Source organism: Limulus polyphemus, unplaced genomic scaffold (assembly GCF_000517525.1).
Source record: "Limulus polyphemus unplaced genomic scaffold, Limulus_polyphemus-2.1.2 Scaffold1345, whole genome shotgun sequence".
Classification (NCBI taxonomy): domain Eukaryota; kingdom Metazoa; phylum Arthropoda; class Merostomata; order Xiphosura; family Limulidae; genus Limulus; species Limulus polyphemus.
In genome coordinates this window covers 361-17,844 of record NW_013666955.1, presented here as the reverse complement: position 1 = coordinate 17,844, position 17,484 = coordinate 361, and the positions used below count along the sequence as shown (strand labels likewise).

At 34.3% G+C, this 17,484-nt stretch overlaps 2 long non-coding RNA genes across 2 annotated transcripts in view; both read left to right on the top strand.

The window, feature by feature from the left end:
- Positions 1–8,472, top strand: part of LOC111086706 — a 48,447-nt gene extending 39,975 nt beyond the window's left edge. The window contains exon 3 of the long non-coding RNA XR_002611435.1: positions 8,400–8,472. This is a non-coding gene — a long non-coding RNA (uncharacterized LOC111086706). The remainder of the gene's footprint in view (positions 1–8,399) is intronic.
- Positions 8,473–8,504: 32 nt separating this feature from the next.
- LOC111086707 lies at positions 8,505–13,698 on the top strand. The gene is made up of 3 exons (XR_002611436.1): positions 8,505–8,600; positions 8,942–9,146; positions 13,574–13,698. It is a non-coding gene; the product is annotated as an uncharacterized LOC111086707 (long non-coding RNA).
- Positions 13,699–17,484: the final 3,786 nt, after the last annotated feature.

The following is a 17,484-nucleotide window of genomic DNA, read 5'->3' as shown; positions in this document are numbered from 1 at the left end:
AGCGTTATAATGTGACGGTCAATCCCACTATCCGTTGGTAACAGAGTAGCCCAAGAGTTGGTGGTGGGTGGTGATGACTACCTGCCTTCCCTCTAGTCTTACACTGCTAAATTAGGGACGGCTAGCGCAGATAGCCCTCGTGTAGCTTTGCGCGAAATTCAAACAACACACTTTCTTTTTTGCAGTTGGCCAAACAGAAAAAAAGGCTGCTAGCTATTACTGTTCCATGTGACAGTAACAATGTATTCCCAACACAAGGTCAGATAGGACACGATATAACTATCCCATAAATAAGTTCCTTAACATCTCAGCTGAATTTAATGTACGACCTTAACCGAACTTAGCTTATTCCATATCATAACTTGGAAAATTTGAAAACTTGTGTAGGTAGGAAATATATATTATAGGAGAGTAGAGTTTGCATAAAATACAGTATGAGAGTTTATAAGATTCACTCGGGACAGATTATTAATAAGCATTAAACAATAGTTGCAATCGACCAATAATAAATGACCAGGTATGTTTAGTACTTAATGTTTTCATGCGAGGCGTGTAAGAGTCAAATCTTCTAAATTCTAGTAGCGGCTGAAACGTCAAGTTATTCCACGCTACGCTTGTTTTAATAAACATCAGTTCATTTATTTTCGCCCAGGTAAAATTATTTTACTTATTTATTTTGTTTAACGATTAACGGTATACAAAAAAAGTAGGAGTTCACTGAGGATTAATGAGTTTTTTACGCATCGTTATGTTTGTCAAAAAAAAACTATTATTTATTTGACAGACAGAAATGGCATCACTGCAGAGTTATTTAGACACACGTCGCTCGCTATACGTGTCACAAATCTGAAGAAAGATACTGTACGACTGGTTGATCATTGCGTTACTATGGGAGAGCGAATAGTTTTGTGATGCTTGTTGTCATGACGTCAGTAAGTTAACAAAACTCATCTTGATGACAATTTTGAGTTATGCAGAAAATATTGGTTAATTAAAAATAGAGTGAAAAGAAAACAGGAAGAAAGATAAAACATAGACTTTCAGTACGGCACAAAATATCTCAGCCCTAACGTATAGAAGTAACGTAGTAACATAATCGTAAACTTACATGTACGAATTAGATTAATAATCTTAATAATACTTGAAAGAATTCCGGGTAGTTTGCCCCTTATCCGGTAGGCGGTCCTTTTGACGCCCTCTACCGGTTTCCGTCTACATCTACTTCCTAAATAGTCGCTGTTGTACATGTGATTTTTTTATGTAAGACAGAATTTTACATTTCATACAATCTGTACTGAAGTCAGTATCCTTTCTTCTGGTTTCAGTTTTTGCTACGAAATAAGAAACAGAAACATGGTTTATAGAATATTCAGAAACGTTTGAAGATTGAGTTCCTGTAAAGAATAAAAAAAAATAGATTATCTTGAGACACAATTTAGGTGAACAGAACACGCATATGCTGTTAAACTACATGTCAATTTAAACCAAAATACTCGTAAAATAGAAGTCTGTCATGGTTATCATAGTATATTATTATAGTCTTGAAACTAGGATAAAGACAAACCAATGACACGAAAACTGGAGGAGCAGGGGGAGCAAGCAGGGTTGGCAACGGGGACCATTAAGTAAAGTAATTCCTATACGGATAAAAAAAACAACAGAATTTCTATTTAGAGATTTTAAATTTCCAAAAAAGACCTATATGTTGTATACTATCGCCAGATATTAATTAATTTAATGTGCAAGTGGTATTTAGCACTTTAATGTTTGTTTCTAGTTGCTTACCCTCACAGAGACAAACAGCACAGTCCAACAAGATAGATTGACGAGTTTTTCAGCTCAAGTTGCAAAGAAACTATTTTAGCGCCACCTAGTGGCCCATCCTGTAGGTATATAGTTGATTGCCTTTCCCTTGTTTGGAGCTAGTTACCTTGCTATATAATATGTTCAAACATAATGATATCCGACTACTTTAACTCGTAAGTCTTAAACTGGGCTGCATTAATTAAAAGAAAATTTACAATGAAGGATGACAATTCACGTAAAAATTACAAAAAGTTGTTTAAAAGCCTGACACCACCCAGAGAAAACGAGTTTTATGTGTGATATCGTACAGAAAACACAACAAATAATCCGTTTCTAAAGAAAGTACATGAAAGAGTAAGTTTTGTTTGTTTGAAGTTATGCACAAAGCTACACAATGGGCTATCTGTGCTCTGCCCACCACGGGTATCCAAACCCGGTTTCTAGCGTTGTAAGTCCGCAGACATACCGCTTTGCCACTGGGGGGCAAAGAGTAAGTATTAAGTCGTACACATTATAGAAATACTATTGCGAAGAAATACGGCTATTCAAACGCATAAAATTATTTAATAGCGTGAAAAATTCAGTGTGAAACGTAATGAATATCTAAAGAGCAATGATTATGTTTTGAGACTGTTTTTGTAACGTTGTTAAAGAAATCATCCTTTACATTTTGTACATCTTTCCTGATGGGTGAACTTTTCCAGTACCAGTGTCTGCCAATAGATAAATATCAGTCATTTTCGCTGAGTTTATAAAAAAAAAGGAGATACTTTGGGATTTTTTTTATATACTTTCAGTTAACTCTTTTTCTTTTTTTTTGCAAGAGCTAAATTTAATTATTTAGTAAGTATTTTTTCCCTTTGTTTTTATTTATTTCATGCAAGAAATTCAGACGAAAAACACGTAAAATTGGTTAATGTGGGGTTTTCTGAAAGTTAAGTTATAACGGAGAATATAGGTTACAGACGATTTTGTTTGTTTGTTTTAGAACTGTTTGCGCATAGCTACAAAAAAGGCTATATTTACGTTGACGTCTCTAGCTTTGAACTTATAATGAATAGACGAAAGGTAGCTAGTTAATCAATAGAACTCACCGCTAACTCTTGAGTTGATAGTCACACTTAGGGCGCGCAAACAGAAGTCCAAAGTTTGGTGCGCGTGTTTGCAGCAACGAGCCGCGAACTGTGAATCCTTGGATTCACAGTCCGGGTCTACTAGCCTGGCCATGTTGGAGAATGAAGACTGTACTCTCAAGTAGTTGTGTGATTCTCACTTTTGAATCTCAGTGTTTATTTGTTTTTGCACTTAATTTGTTTTCTACGAAATTTGAAAATGAAAGATCAAGCATTGTCATTTAATTTTATTACTCAAAGATATGAAATAAAGTAAAATCATGGCACAAAATATTTAGATCAAAAAACTCTAAGCTGTAAAGTCATGTCGTGAAAAATCAAATTTCGTTATTTGGATATCAAATTTAAAAACAAGAGAAAGTAAATATTTGATCCTTTTTTTCCGGTTACTTATCTACATCAGTAATATTAAAATAGATCAGCTGAATGGTTGAACACTTGACATTTACGCCAACAGAAGAGTAACGTCGTGACGTGGAAACTCTAAATTAATGTTATATCAGGAGTTAAAAGGTCCCTCGTTCTACGGTATAGAAAGCTTAGGTGCCAACTCACGGAAGTGATCGTGCGTAAAAAAATAAAAGAAAGAAAAACAGGAGGGTTTCTGACACTTTTATCTTTCACATCCAACTCCTTCTTGGCAGACAAGAAACCTGGCTTGAAAATAGCCCGCCCCTACAGCATAGCATCTCTGAGAGCCATCAAAAGTGAGTACTGTAGACTGCCTAGCGCCAGATACCTTCCTCGCCAGTCTGGAGCTCAGAATCCAGGTATTTAAATAGAGATAATTGAAAAAAAAGAACTTTAGAAGTAAAATACAATCAAGGTGTTTCTAACCTATGTTTTTGTAAATGATAAAATGATTTGAGTCTAAACTAGCTTTAACTTAGATGGATAACCATCAAAAACCAGATGAAATTTAACTACTGCTGATTGTACTGATGGTTTTATCTGAAACGATTACGAAAGAACCGAAATGAGAGTTAATCTCTGCTATTATCCGAAGCGATTATTAAGAAATCCACAAGAAATCTAATCCACTGCTATTTCAGTTGTTGCTATTATCGGTGTCGGTTACTGAAGAATTGTAGAGAGAAGTAAACTGATATATTTTGTGTAGCGATTTTGTTTTCTGTTTTTTTATTTAGGTTGTGGCTACTGATAATTTTACCATTGTAATATAAGGAAATAACTTCGTGCAACATAACGCATTCATAGCAAGGTAGAGTATTTATAACAAGCTAAGATATGCCGAGCTATAAATATAGTAATTTAACCTGACAACGATAGCTTTCCATATCGTTCTTCACGTTGCTGAACCGAACTTCTTACCATCTTCTTGCCAAAGGAACGGCAGTTATGTTACATTGTTTGCATATTAGCCGAGACATGCAAGTTATGATATTATAAGCTAGAAAATTAATTACGTCTGGTGTTTTCAGTTGCTCCTAAATTGTAGAAAGAGTATACTAAAGTCGCTCTGTTTTACGTTCTTTGAGGTGACTGTCACACTGCGAAGAAAGTGACAAAAATATCTCAGAGAGTAAATGAAGGACGGGGTGAGATCTGGAACACAGAGAAAAAAACTGATAAAAACATCTTGATGAACGAGTCATCTAATGGTTATTATAGCGTATAAATCCAAATTGTATGTTATCGTTTTATGGCTCCCCCAGTGGCACAGCGGTATGTCTGCGTACTTACAAAGCTAGAAACCGGGTTTCGATACCCGTTGTGGGCAGAGCACAGATAGCCCATTGTGCAGCTTTGTGCTTAACTTCAAACAAACAAACAGCGTTTCATGTGAAAACAAAGCGAATATCCATCTTCTAGGAGCACTCGACTCGCAATTTGCAGATCGCGAGTTCGGTTTCCATTAACGAACATGCTCGCGCTTTCAACCATTATTATGTACCGTTCAATCCTACAGTCCGATTTGAGTAGCCTAGGAGGTGACGGTGTTCACGAGCTGCCTTCTCTCTAGTTTATCACTTCTAAGTTAGGGACGGCTAGCGCTTATAGCCGTCGAGTAGTTGTGCGCGAAATTCTACAAACAAATAATCATTTAAAGTACGTTAACTCTTTTTTTATCAAAACCTAACTCTTTGAAAAATAACTTCGTTTTCATTCGTTCAATACGTTGACTCTTATAAGAAACTGTAGCTTCGTGTTAATTTGTTCAGCGCGTTAACTGTTTCATAAAAAATATTACTAGTAATATCGTTTCCTTCTTATTTGTTAGACATGGTAGTTCTTTTGTAGAAACTTTACTGCTAGTATCAGAAATTCATTTTCATTTGCTAAACTAGTTAAATCTTTTTTTTTTAGTTCGTTACTGATTTGTTTTTGTTTGCTAAGTCTGTAAATATCTTATAAAACGTTACTGACTGTAGTACAGATTCGTTTGTATTTGCTAAACAAGCTAGTTGAGTGCAGCTGTCATATAGTTCCTGTGTTTAAAGTATAGTACACTTTTTCGATAGTCCATGTTTGTAATGTAGAGTGCAGCTATTATATTATTTGTATTTATAAGGCAGATTGCAGCTATCGCATAGTTTCTATGTTTGTAATGTAGAGTGCAGCTATTATATTATTTGTATTTATAAGGCAGATTGCAGCTATCGCATAGTTTCTATGTTTGTAATGTAGAGTGCATGGATCAGACAGTTTCTATTTCTAAAGTATGTTGCAACTGTTTTACAAGTAAGGTAGAGTGCAGGCATCACATAGTTTCTATGCTTGTTAGGTAGAGTGCAGGGATCACACAGTTTCTAATTCTAAAGTATGTTGCAACTGTTTGATAAGTAAGGTAGAGTGCAGGCATTGCATAGTTTCTATTTCTAAAGTATGTTGCAACTGTTCGATAAGTAAGGTAGAGGGTAGGCATTGCATAGTTTCTATGTTTGTTAGCTAGAGCGCAGGTATCGCATAGTTTCTATGTTTGTTAGCTAGAGCGCAGGTATCGCATAGTTTCTATGTTTGTTTCTTTTCTGATCTTTTATTTTAGAATGTTTCGCCCTTGTCTCACAATCTCTTATATGTACAAACATGTTCGCTCTTTCAGCCGTGGGGGCGTTATAATGTGACTGTCAATCCTACTATTCGTTTGTAAAAGAGTAACCCTCTAATCTTTCATTGCTGAATTAGGGACGGCTAGCACAGATAGCTCTCGTATAGCTTTGCGCGAAATTCAAACCAGACCAAAACTCTTATATGTTGTCTTCTGGACATCAACCTATCTTCTGTTATCTGTTAGTGCGTGGCTATATGAAGATGGAAAATTCACGGTGTTTAGCGCTTCCTGCAACAAAATAATATAGATAAATAACCCCCATTTTTAGTTGCTTGCATAGATATTCTTTTATCTGCAACTCGTCAATTATTTGAAAGAACGTAATATTGTCGCGGTAATCTTATTCTACGTTTATATATTCTGCAGTTCTTTTAGAATTTGTATAAATAAGTTTTTATTTATTTATTTATTTTCCTGCCCAGAGATATTATAACGATTTGCTTTTCTTGCAAAGCTACTCGAGGGCTATCAGCGCTAGCCTCCCTAATTTAGCACTGGTAGATTAGAGGGAACTAGTCAACACCACTCATTACCAACTCTTGGACTACATTTTTACCAACGAATAGGGGGACTTACCAGTACGTTATAACGTCCACACGGCTGAAAAGATATACAGATTCGGTGATGGGGATTCGAGCCCTCGACCCACAAATCGCGAGTCGAACGCCTTAATCACTACGCCGTACCAGGAACAATTGGAATATGTTTATGATTGATTATATAAAATTATGTGTACGTTAAGTTTGGTTTTTACAACATATTTAAACGGCAGCTTTGATGAATCTACTTATCTAGCAGGAAGTGTCATCCAACATCGAACTTCATGATATCAGTTCGAAGAAGCTTCTGCAAGATTTCAAGGCATGATTTATGAATCTGCTTATACTGCAGATTTAAGTAAGGTTTTAAGTAAACATGAGTTACATTTTAAAATACTTGTGACATGTTTGCAAAAAGTATATTTGTAAAACATTTATTTCTGTTTTCTAGGTCTATCAATTTTCTATAGAAAATTTGAATGAACAGAATAACATCCTGATGTTTTATGGATTCATAATGTGCACTTCAACGTTTCAAATGCTTTTTCACATTTATCAAAATATCTTTAAGAACTTCGTGCTTTGGTTTTCAATTTAATAATATATACCTTAGCATTTTACTCGCTATTTCGTGTATAATAAGAAATACTTAGTTGTATTTTTTAAAGTTTAATTATCTGTACCTGAACATTCTGCTTGCTGCTTCACGGCTAATAAGAAATTTTTGAACAAAATGTATTCTTAGTTCCGTAAATTATATATATATATACATTATGATAGATATTATATTTTTCGTTTTTTAATTTATAATATGTATATATTTTAACATAATAGATTGTCTTTGAACAACAAAATTTTTCCAACCCATTGTCTATAAGACGAAAGAGAGGGAAATATTTCACAAAAAATCAATGTGCTTTTCCTGATTATAAAATAACGCTATCTTAATAGCATGTACACAGTGAAAGATTCCGCCATAATTCTTCTCCAGGAGTCAACATTATACGAGATTTGTTTTACCTATAGTTGGATCGTAAGTTGTTTAACGTTATTTCAAGCTTTCATAAGATTTTTTAGATTGGTCTTTTTTGTTTCTTTGTGAGAAGTCTTCATAGTTTTAACGGTTTTTATTGTTGGATGGGATGTTTTGGATTATTCGATAAACAAATAATGCAAAGTCCAGTCCACTTAATGATAGGGAAAACGTTTTATTTTTTCCACTACAACTTATTTAATTTACCTAAATTAATGTTCAGTCATAGGCCTAAGTTCACAGTAGAAATTAACATAAAACACTTTTACTTGCTAATTTCTTCAGCTCTACAACAATGTACAGCACTTATGTTAGTACTGTGACGAGTAGACAGACTCGGTATTTATAGCACTAACAACTCATTGACTCAAAAACCATTCTAACAAACTCAGTAAAACTTACTAATGGACTCAATAATCAATAGTTATGTATTCTAGTCAAACTTGTGTTTATACTGCTCAAACTATTCCAAAACGTTTGAGAAATTTTCAGATATTAAGCATCAAACTCACCACGGAACGTCAAGCCTCCCCCTCGCCAAACAACAATACAAGCATCTAAGTTAGAACATATTCTACAACAGTTTAATCATATACAACATCAATCACAGTTACTCCTTTCGTCATTGCTAGGAATTAACCAATCCACGTCAGGTAGCCGTTAAAAGCTAGTCCAATATAAATGACTGGTTTCGTTACTTGGGATATCGAATCTTGTGTTGAGTCCATATGTTATGTCAATAATAAAATGCTTGATGTTTAGTATTGTCTTTGATCTAGTCTTCTTAATTTAAAACGTTTTCAAACTTTCAACAGGAAGTCCAACATGTCTTCGTCAATCACGTGTATCGTATTTGTCGTCGTACTCTACTTCGTCCCTGCTATGCTTGAAGTATCTAGCGAAGACAATGTTAACTTTTATTTTAAAAAGTTTCGCCCAGAAGTTTTCTATGACAACAAGGTTTTACCTGAGGATACAGAAGTCAGAGTGTTTGTCTTCAGGGAGGAAGTTAAAAAGTGAGTTTTTCTTCATATGTAAAATGCTGTTTGACTTTAGAACTTTTGGGTGATTTCTGCTCATCTACTGAAGTGAACAAAAATCAAAAGATATTTGGTCCACAAGTAAACAGAGTAGTGTATAAATTAAAAACCGAAGTTCCAATGACGTAATATTTTATCAGAACAGCGGAACATTACAGATAGGCTTTATGATATACGTGTAATAATTATTTGAGTAGATTATTTAAGGAAATGAATTATGCAACTACCAAATACGGCGTAACAGTGGTAGATACGTAATATTTATATTTAATTACTGTTTCTTGTTAGACAATTCCAGCTTTTTCTCTTTTTTTCAGTCCTTTCTTCGCTTACCTGTAGAACATGTAGTATCAAGTAGTCTTGCTGAATAGATGTTAATTGGGCCTGAAATGGATTCTAAAGCGGATCTCAGAAACACATGGGCTTTCTACGTTTTCACCCTTTTACGTTCTTCAGTATCATCTGGCACAATACGTACATTTTTGGGTCGAGCTTCAGTTGGCTGGCAGCGAGCCCTGGCAGGTAAACTGGGGTGACATTTACAGGGCTCTGTTTTAGGGGGGAAACAGAGACACGGTGACCGAATTAAATTTCTTATTTCGTGGACGCTCGCATGAAAGAGTATACAGTTGGCATCGTTTCTAAGAATGGATAAGATGTGGGACTGTTTCTGAAAATAAACGGTAACTTAAAATTAAAAGGTAGAAATAAAAAAAATAATGTATATTTTTTTACTTGCTTTAAATACTATAAGAAGTCCCTTAATATTACACCCATGTAGTAGATTATCGAAATGTTTCCTTTGAGTGTTCTAGTTGTTGGTTTCCCCATATACTGATACCGTCTCTAGGAATTGGTTGTGGGGCACTTAGATACTGATACCGTCTTTTATAGATTGGTGGTGATGTAGTCTTATATTGATACCGTTTCTAGGAATGGATTGTGGGGCACTTAGATACTGATACCGTCTTTTATAGATTGGTGGTGATGTAGTCTTATATTGATACCGTTTCTAGGAATTGGTTGTGGGGCACTTAGATACTGATACCGTCTTTTATAGATTGGTGATGTAGTCGTATATTGATACCGTTTCTAGGAATTGGTTGTGGGGCACTTAGATACTGATACCGTCTTTTATAGATTGGTGGTGATGTAGTCTTATATTGATACCGTTTCTAGGAGTTGGTTGTGGGGCACTTAGATACTGATACCGTCTCTAGGAGTTGGTTGTGGGGCACTTAGATACTGATACCGTCTCTAGGAGTTGTTTGTGGGACACTTAGATACTGACACCGTCTCTAGGAGTTGTTTGTGGGGCACTTAGATACTGATACCGTCTTTTATGAATCGGTGGTGATGTAGTCTTATATTGATACCGTCTCTAGGAGTTGGTTCTGGGGCACTTAGATACTGATACCGTCTCTAGGAGTTGTTTGCGGGACACTTAGATACCGATACCGTCTTTTATGAATCGATGGTGATGTAGTCTTATATGTAGTTTCTAGGAGTTGGCACTCAAATACTAATACCGTCTCTATAAATTGGTAGTGGTACACTGTTATACTGATACAGTCTGTATGAGTTGGTGGCGCTGCAGTCTTGAACTTACCGTCAGTATGAGTTGGTAGTGGTACAGTCTTGTACTTACCGTCAGTATGAGTTGATGGTACTGTCTTGTAGATGTTTCTTAAAGAACGGCTTTAAGTGCCCTACATGACACCTTTATAGTAGCTGTTCTATTAATATTTTCATTCACTAAAAAAACCTGTCACCTTGACCTTAAAACGGCATCTTCCACTTTCAAGTAGAAGTTTTAGTTTACATCTTACGCTCTCAAGTAGAAGTTTTGATTCACTTCTCACACATTCAAGTAGAAGTATTGACTTAGATCTTACACAGTCAAGTAGTTTTAATTTACATCTTATATCTTCAAGTTTGAGTTTTGATTCACATCTTACATCCCTGATTAGTAAGTAGTAATAGACAAACATGCAGTTGTGTTTTTGATTCTTCAGTATTGAATTACTTCACGTTTTCACTATTTTAGACCTTGTATAGCTAAACTTTCCTGAACATCCGAGGTTTGATTACGTCACTGTTAAACTATACTAGGAATATAAATGCAAATGTTTATTTTATTCACACTTGGTCTATCTAAAGAGTATTTCGGTATATCAGAATGTAAAGTTTTCAATTTCAACAGAGAAAATTAGTTACACATATTTAAAGCTTCGGTGCAAAATCACAAAAAAAAGGTTAAAAATAGTCACGTGAAACAATAGAATATTCGGGATGTTTTACAGAAACAATTCTCTCCATATTTTAATTTCCTTTAATTAGAGACATTTTTTGTATCATTCAACAGTATTTACGTTCGTAATATGAGCTCTAGATAAAAACAAAAAGTTAACTCTACTCTAACGTCTTAATGTTAATTATGTTACGCCATCATTCAACATCAGAAGTGTCAATGTAACAGAACTAAAGTTTCAGTTTTGTTCACCGGTAATAAAGTAGTTAACTCTACTCTAACGTCTTAATGTTAATTATGTTACGCCATCATTCAACATCAGAAGTGTCAATGTAACAGAACTAAAGTTTCAGTTTTGTTCACCGGTAATAAAGTAGTTAACTCTACTCTAACGTCTTAATGTTACACCATCATTCAACACCAGAAGTGTCAATGTAACAGTTCTATAGTTTCAGTTTTGTTTATCAGTAATAAAGTGACAGAAACTTTTGTGCTCGAGTTCTTTCCTATAACTCTGGTCAGTTGTAGAACAACACTAATTTTTCAGTATAGGTCCATATTTTAATTTTTTAATAGTTATCTACGATCCATACATACTATAGTTCCAACGCAAGGTCCTATTTTTAAAGGTTATTATTCAAAAGATCGATTTTGTAAAGAATCGGATCACAAAAATTATAAATGTGTTTATTTGTTTGAAGTTAAGCATAAAGCTACATAATAGGTTATCTGTGGTCTGCTCTCTAAGGGTATCGAAACCCGGTTTCTAGCGTTGTAAATCATCCGACATATCGCTGTGTCACTGAGGGGCAAAAATAAAATGAATAAGTCATATAATTACTAAGATGTTTCCAAATACACTTTAGGAAGAATACTTATTTAAACCTAAAATATAATTTTATACCTTAATACTTAAATCAAATGTGTAGTTAACATTATTGGTAAACTACGTTGAGATATAGTTGAAATATTTATGTAACTATTTAAGTAATTATGTGGTTTATACTGTTTTTTACTGAATAAGATAATAGAACTAAGGACTTGAAATATATTTTGCATTTACAAATATAGCACCATACAATGAATACCATTTTATAAAACACGTTTTTAAAATAATGTTCGTTTGTTTATAAACAACAGGTAAATCAATAATTATTTTATAACAATAGTAGATATTGGTCCAATTTTAATTAAAATGTAGAGGAAAGACCTTACACTTGCATATATCACAAACTGATCAATACTTGATATGTGTAGAGGAAAGATCTCACACTTGCATATATCACAAACTGATCAATACTTGATATGTGTAGAGGAAATATCTTACACTTGCATATATCACAAACTGATCAATACTTGATATGTGTAGAGGAAAGACCTTACACTTGCATATATCACAAACTGATCAATACTTGATATGTGTAGAGGAAAGATCTCACACTTGCATATATCACTTAACTTTGACTTTGATCAGTTATCATACAACACCAACAGATTCCATCTTAGAATTCCTTAACATTGACTTTGATCAGTTATCATACAATCATACAACACCAACAGATTCCATCTTAGAATTCCTTAACATTGACTTTGATCAGTTATCATACAATCATACAACACCAACAGATTCCATCTTAGAATTCCTTAACATTGACTTTGATCAGTTATCATACAACACCAACAGATTTTATCTTAGAATTCCTAAACTTTCACTTTGATCAGTTATCATACAATACCAACCGATTCTATGTTAGAATTCCTTAAATTTGTATTTAGGCAATTATTATACAATACCAAAATATTCTGTATTCGAATTCTTTAATTTTACATTTTTTCAGCTATTCACAATACCAGAAACTTCTATTTTAGAATTAATTAATTTTGACATTGTTCAGCTGTCGTATAATACAAAATATTAATATGTCAGAATTCCTTAATTTAACTCTTCGTTAGCTATCTTAACGGCCTGGCATGGCCAGGTGGTTAGGGTGTTCGACTCGAAATATGAGAGTCACGGGTTCGAATCCCCGTCACACCAAACATGCTCGCTCTTTCAGCCGTGATGGCGTTATAATGTGACGGTCAGTCCCAATCTTGTTAAAAGAGTAGCCCAAGAGTTGGCGGTGGGTGGTGATGACTAGCTGCCTTCCCTCCAGTCTTACACTGTTAAATTAGGGATGGCTAGTGCAGATAGCCCTCGTGTATCTTTGCGCGAAATTCAAAACAAACCAAACAAACAAGCTATCTTAAGATACAGCAAGTTTCTAATTTATAGTTCTTTAACTTTAGCCAAATATCGCACAATATCCGAGGTTTTATATTTTGTTCCGGCATTGTACAGCATTAGAGGATTCTGCTTTGCATTTTCTCATTTTCATCATTCATAAGCTGTCGTACACGACTAGATGTTTCTTTGTTTTATGTTCTTAGACGCGGCATATCAGCTCATAGAATGGCTCCGAGCTAGTTTTTTGTTTTTTTTCAAGTACAAACTTTTAACTCATACCTCCATCTCTTGACCGATTTGAGATCTAATTGCAGCCGTGGCTATTGAGGATTATCTCTTTTTTTAACTTTAACTTTGTGTCAGCTAACTAGTACCTTAGTGCTAGCAAGTGCGAACAATAGAAACACTACAAATTAAAATATTCAGATTATTCAGGGTTGGAAGGTTGTAATGTGACCGATTCCTTTGTAGGGTTTTCTTCTTGGTGGAACGAGAACACAGTCCTTTGTCACTAACCATTACTCCTTGTTCAGCTCCCATCCAGTGGAAGCTTTCCCTGCGGCATTTCCCAGTGTCTGCTAATCGACAAGAAAAAGGTGAGTTCAATGACATTATTAATTTATGCAAAGGTCAGAATATGTAATTTGTAGTAAAACTATTTTATATGGATAAATACTGTTTCAAATAGTATTATAATGTTAAATACTGCTTTGGAACGGTATTATAATGTTAAATACTGCTTTGGAACGGTATTATAATGTTAAATACTGCTTTGGAACGGTATTATAATGTTAAATACTGCTTTGGAACGGTATTATAGGAATAAATACTCTTTTAAAACGGTATTGTAACGATAATTAGTATTTGACAACGGTATTTTAAGCCTGTTTCTAGTTAAGCACAAAGCTACACAATGGGCTATTGGCGCTGTGCCCACCACGGGTATCGAAACCCAATTCTAGCGTTAAAAAGCCTTCAGACTTAGCAGTGTGGCACTGACGGTCGGTATTGGAAGGATAAACACTATTTAAGAACAGTATTGTGAGAATAAATAGGGTTTGAGAACAATATTTTAAGGATACAATTCTAATAAAGTATCCCTTAAGAAACTCTGATAGAAAGCTTATAAGAATGAATTCCTTATAAATATTATATATTTAATATTAGATATTAATATAAATATTATATATGGCTGAATTTGTGACAAAGGTTCCATAAGATTGGAATAATGATAACAGTTTTATAAAGCCGGGTTTCTGATGGAGATTGCATCCAAGTGAATTCTTGATAAAGGCTTTATAAGGCTATGTGTGATAACAGTTTTATAAAGCCGGGTTTCTGATGGAGATTGCATACAAGTGAATTCTTGATAAAGGCTTTATAAGGCTTTGTGTGATAACAGTTTTATAAAGCCGGGTTTCTGATGGAGATTGCATACAAGTGAATTCTTGATAAAGGCTTTATAAGGCTATGTGTGATAAAAGTTCCATAATGATGGGTTTATTGGTAGATTTAAAACAGTAGTTCCTATTTGTTTTAAAAAATTATATTTTATAATTTCCTTGTTTCTGTATTTTGACATTAGGTGATTTTAAATAGCGACGTAATTGCAACGTAAAAATGAAAAATAACCAACAAAGTTCTATTGGTAGATAAACTAAAAATATAATGTGTATTAATTTTTGTTATGGGTTTGTTTTATGTGAAATCTCTACTTCACATGACTGTGATGTTTATAGGTTTTTCTCCATGTGTTTCAACTGAAGGATAGAAATTAGCTTGCAGCTGATATTACCCCCCGTGACGACTCAGCAGTAAGTCAATGAGCTTATAATACTAAAAATTGGATTTCGATACCCGTGATGGGCAAAACACAGCTAGCTCATTGTGCAGTTTTGCGCTTTACACAAAAAAATAATTGGCCGATATTTCTTACATTTTGGGAGGATAAGGATAGCAGAAAAAAAATGGAATTTGATATATTTATATTAAAAATTAATGAGGTAAAAATAATAATACTGAGGGTTATGATTTTCTTTTCCTAAATATCACTGACTTAAGAGTTTAAAAAATGTAACTGCTTTTATCGTCCAAATTGTACTTTTTTTAAATGTTACAAAATTTCGTATTCTTTTTATGGAGAGTTACAGTGAGCTGAATTTATGTTGTTGTTGTTTGTTATTAAGCACAAAGCTACACAAAGGACTGTCTGTGCTCTGCCCAACACGGGTATCGAAACCTGGTTTCTAGCAGTATAAGTCCGAAGACATACCTCTGTGCCACTGGGGGCAGCTAAATTTATGCAACAGTTCTATACATCAACTAGAGGAGAACTCAGTAGGGTTCTCAAGAAATATGAAAATGTGTTCGTATGTCCGTCGTTATCAACGGACAAGGATCATTTTTGGCAGGACAATGAGGAATTAGGAATAATATTCTACATATGTCCGATTATTTTTTGACTGAGTTATAGAGCAAAAAAAAAAAGTGTGAAAAATCGGTCCCAATGTTAAAAATGGAGATTTTTTTCATGACCTTGCTGTGACATTGACCTTGACCCTCCAAAAACTAATCAGTTCTAAGTTGGGTCATAGTCCAAATGTATACCAAGTTTCTTTCAAACCCATTCAGCCGTTTTCAGAAATCTTGCTGACAAACACACACACAAACTGGGGTGAAAACATAACCTCCGTCCATCTCCGGTGGCGGATATAACCAGAAACTAACACTGATCACTTCCTGCTTGAATGCTTCTCTGCCATTTTGCTTTGGTAACTGCACAAAGACTTGCGCTCGTTTGCTTGAAGAAGTGCTCCGAGTCCCACGCTGGGATCGCTTTCTGCTCGTCTGAAGTAGCTATTTATAACGAATAGTCCTGAGTGTAGATTACAACACATACTTTCACTTGCATCAAGGTTTATTTCAATATCAAGCAAGCTGAAACTTGTTTTAAGAAAAAAAGTTGGAAAATAACGTCTTAATTTACCTTCACTCTGCCAAGATGTGATTGTGTAGTTCCCAACAACGCTTTTCGAAAATGCACGTATTTGAAGAACCTGCAACATTATATGTGGTACGTTCCAAACATTCAAATGGGAAGCATTTGGCGCTTAATCGTTGTCGTAGAAAATGCAGACAGGAGCCAGTGACATTTGGAAACAGGCATAGAAGAAAACAACAACGAAAAAAAAAAACGAACAGTACCTCTAAAATCGGCCTCTAAACATCATGATTTATTGTAGCATCAGACAACCAGATGTAACCAATTTAATTTTGCATCATCTGTCTTTACTTTGACGACACACTCAACTTGAGATATACATCAAAACCATCTGTCATTTATTTTAGTTCTTTGTGACAAATAACGAGTTCTAAAAGCTTTAACATTTTGTGCTAAGGGTAAACTCGCCATCTACTTGAAACGTTTACGCATTTTAAAATTACCAGTATTTCAGATAGATTTTGTCAGCTAAATGGGGAACATGCCTTTAAATTAAGGATCCGTTGAACAAGAAATGTTCTAACAGATTCTCCCCTTGACTTGCAAATTAAACTGGAGATTTGCTTGTGTATTCCGATTACACCCGAAATGTTTTAGTAAGTTATTGCTTTTATGTACAAACTAGACTATAGATTTGTGTAAATATTACGATTACACCAGAATTGTTCCATTAAATCCTGGCTGTTTTCAAGTGGAGTAAATTACCAAAGATTTTTTTTTTTTCAAGTGGAAATTAATGATATTTCCAAGCAAAACTTAGCAAAGATATTTTTATAAGCTGAAGTCAACAGAGGGTTTTTTTTTAAATGAAAATTGTAAAGATGTTTTTCAAGAGGAAATAAATTAATTAATATCTACTTCCAATCAGAGCAAGCAACATACAAAAAATAAAAATGCAAATCAATCCCATAATGAGTACAATTATACATTTCTTACTTTGTAACTTATAAATGTCTTTCGGTGGATCAGCGGTAGGTTTACGGGGCTTACAAAGCAAAAATACGAGGTTCGATTCCCGCGGCGGACACAACAGATAGCCCATTGTGGCTTTTCTGTAAAAACTAACACCCAAAACTTACTAAGATTAGAATGCATTGTTTCATCAGTTCGGTACCTTTGCATGTAAACCAATAATACCTCAAAAGGTTCGACCAGCTTAGATAATTTAGATTAGTCCTAAATCCGTATAATGAGCTAACAATGCAAAATAATTTTTATAATAATAAAACAAGATTATACTAAACATTCCATTCAATACTATTAATGAAAGTAACATTAAAGAAAGAACATAGTATACCTTACTTGCGAAGCACATTAACACTAGTTGCTAGCTTCAAGTATTATTGTAGATTTAATGTTTGTTGAACAAAGTAAAATCAAC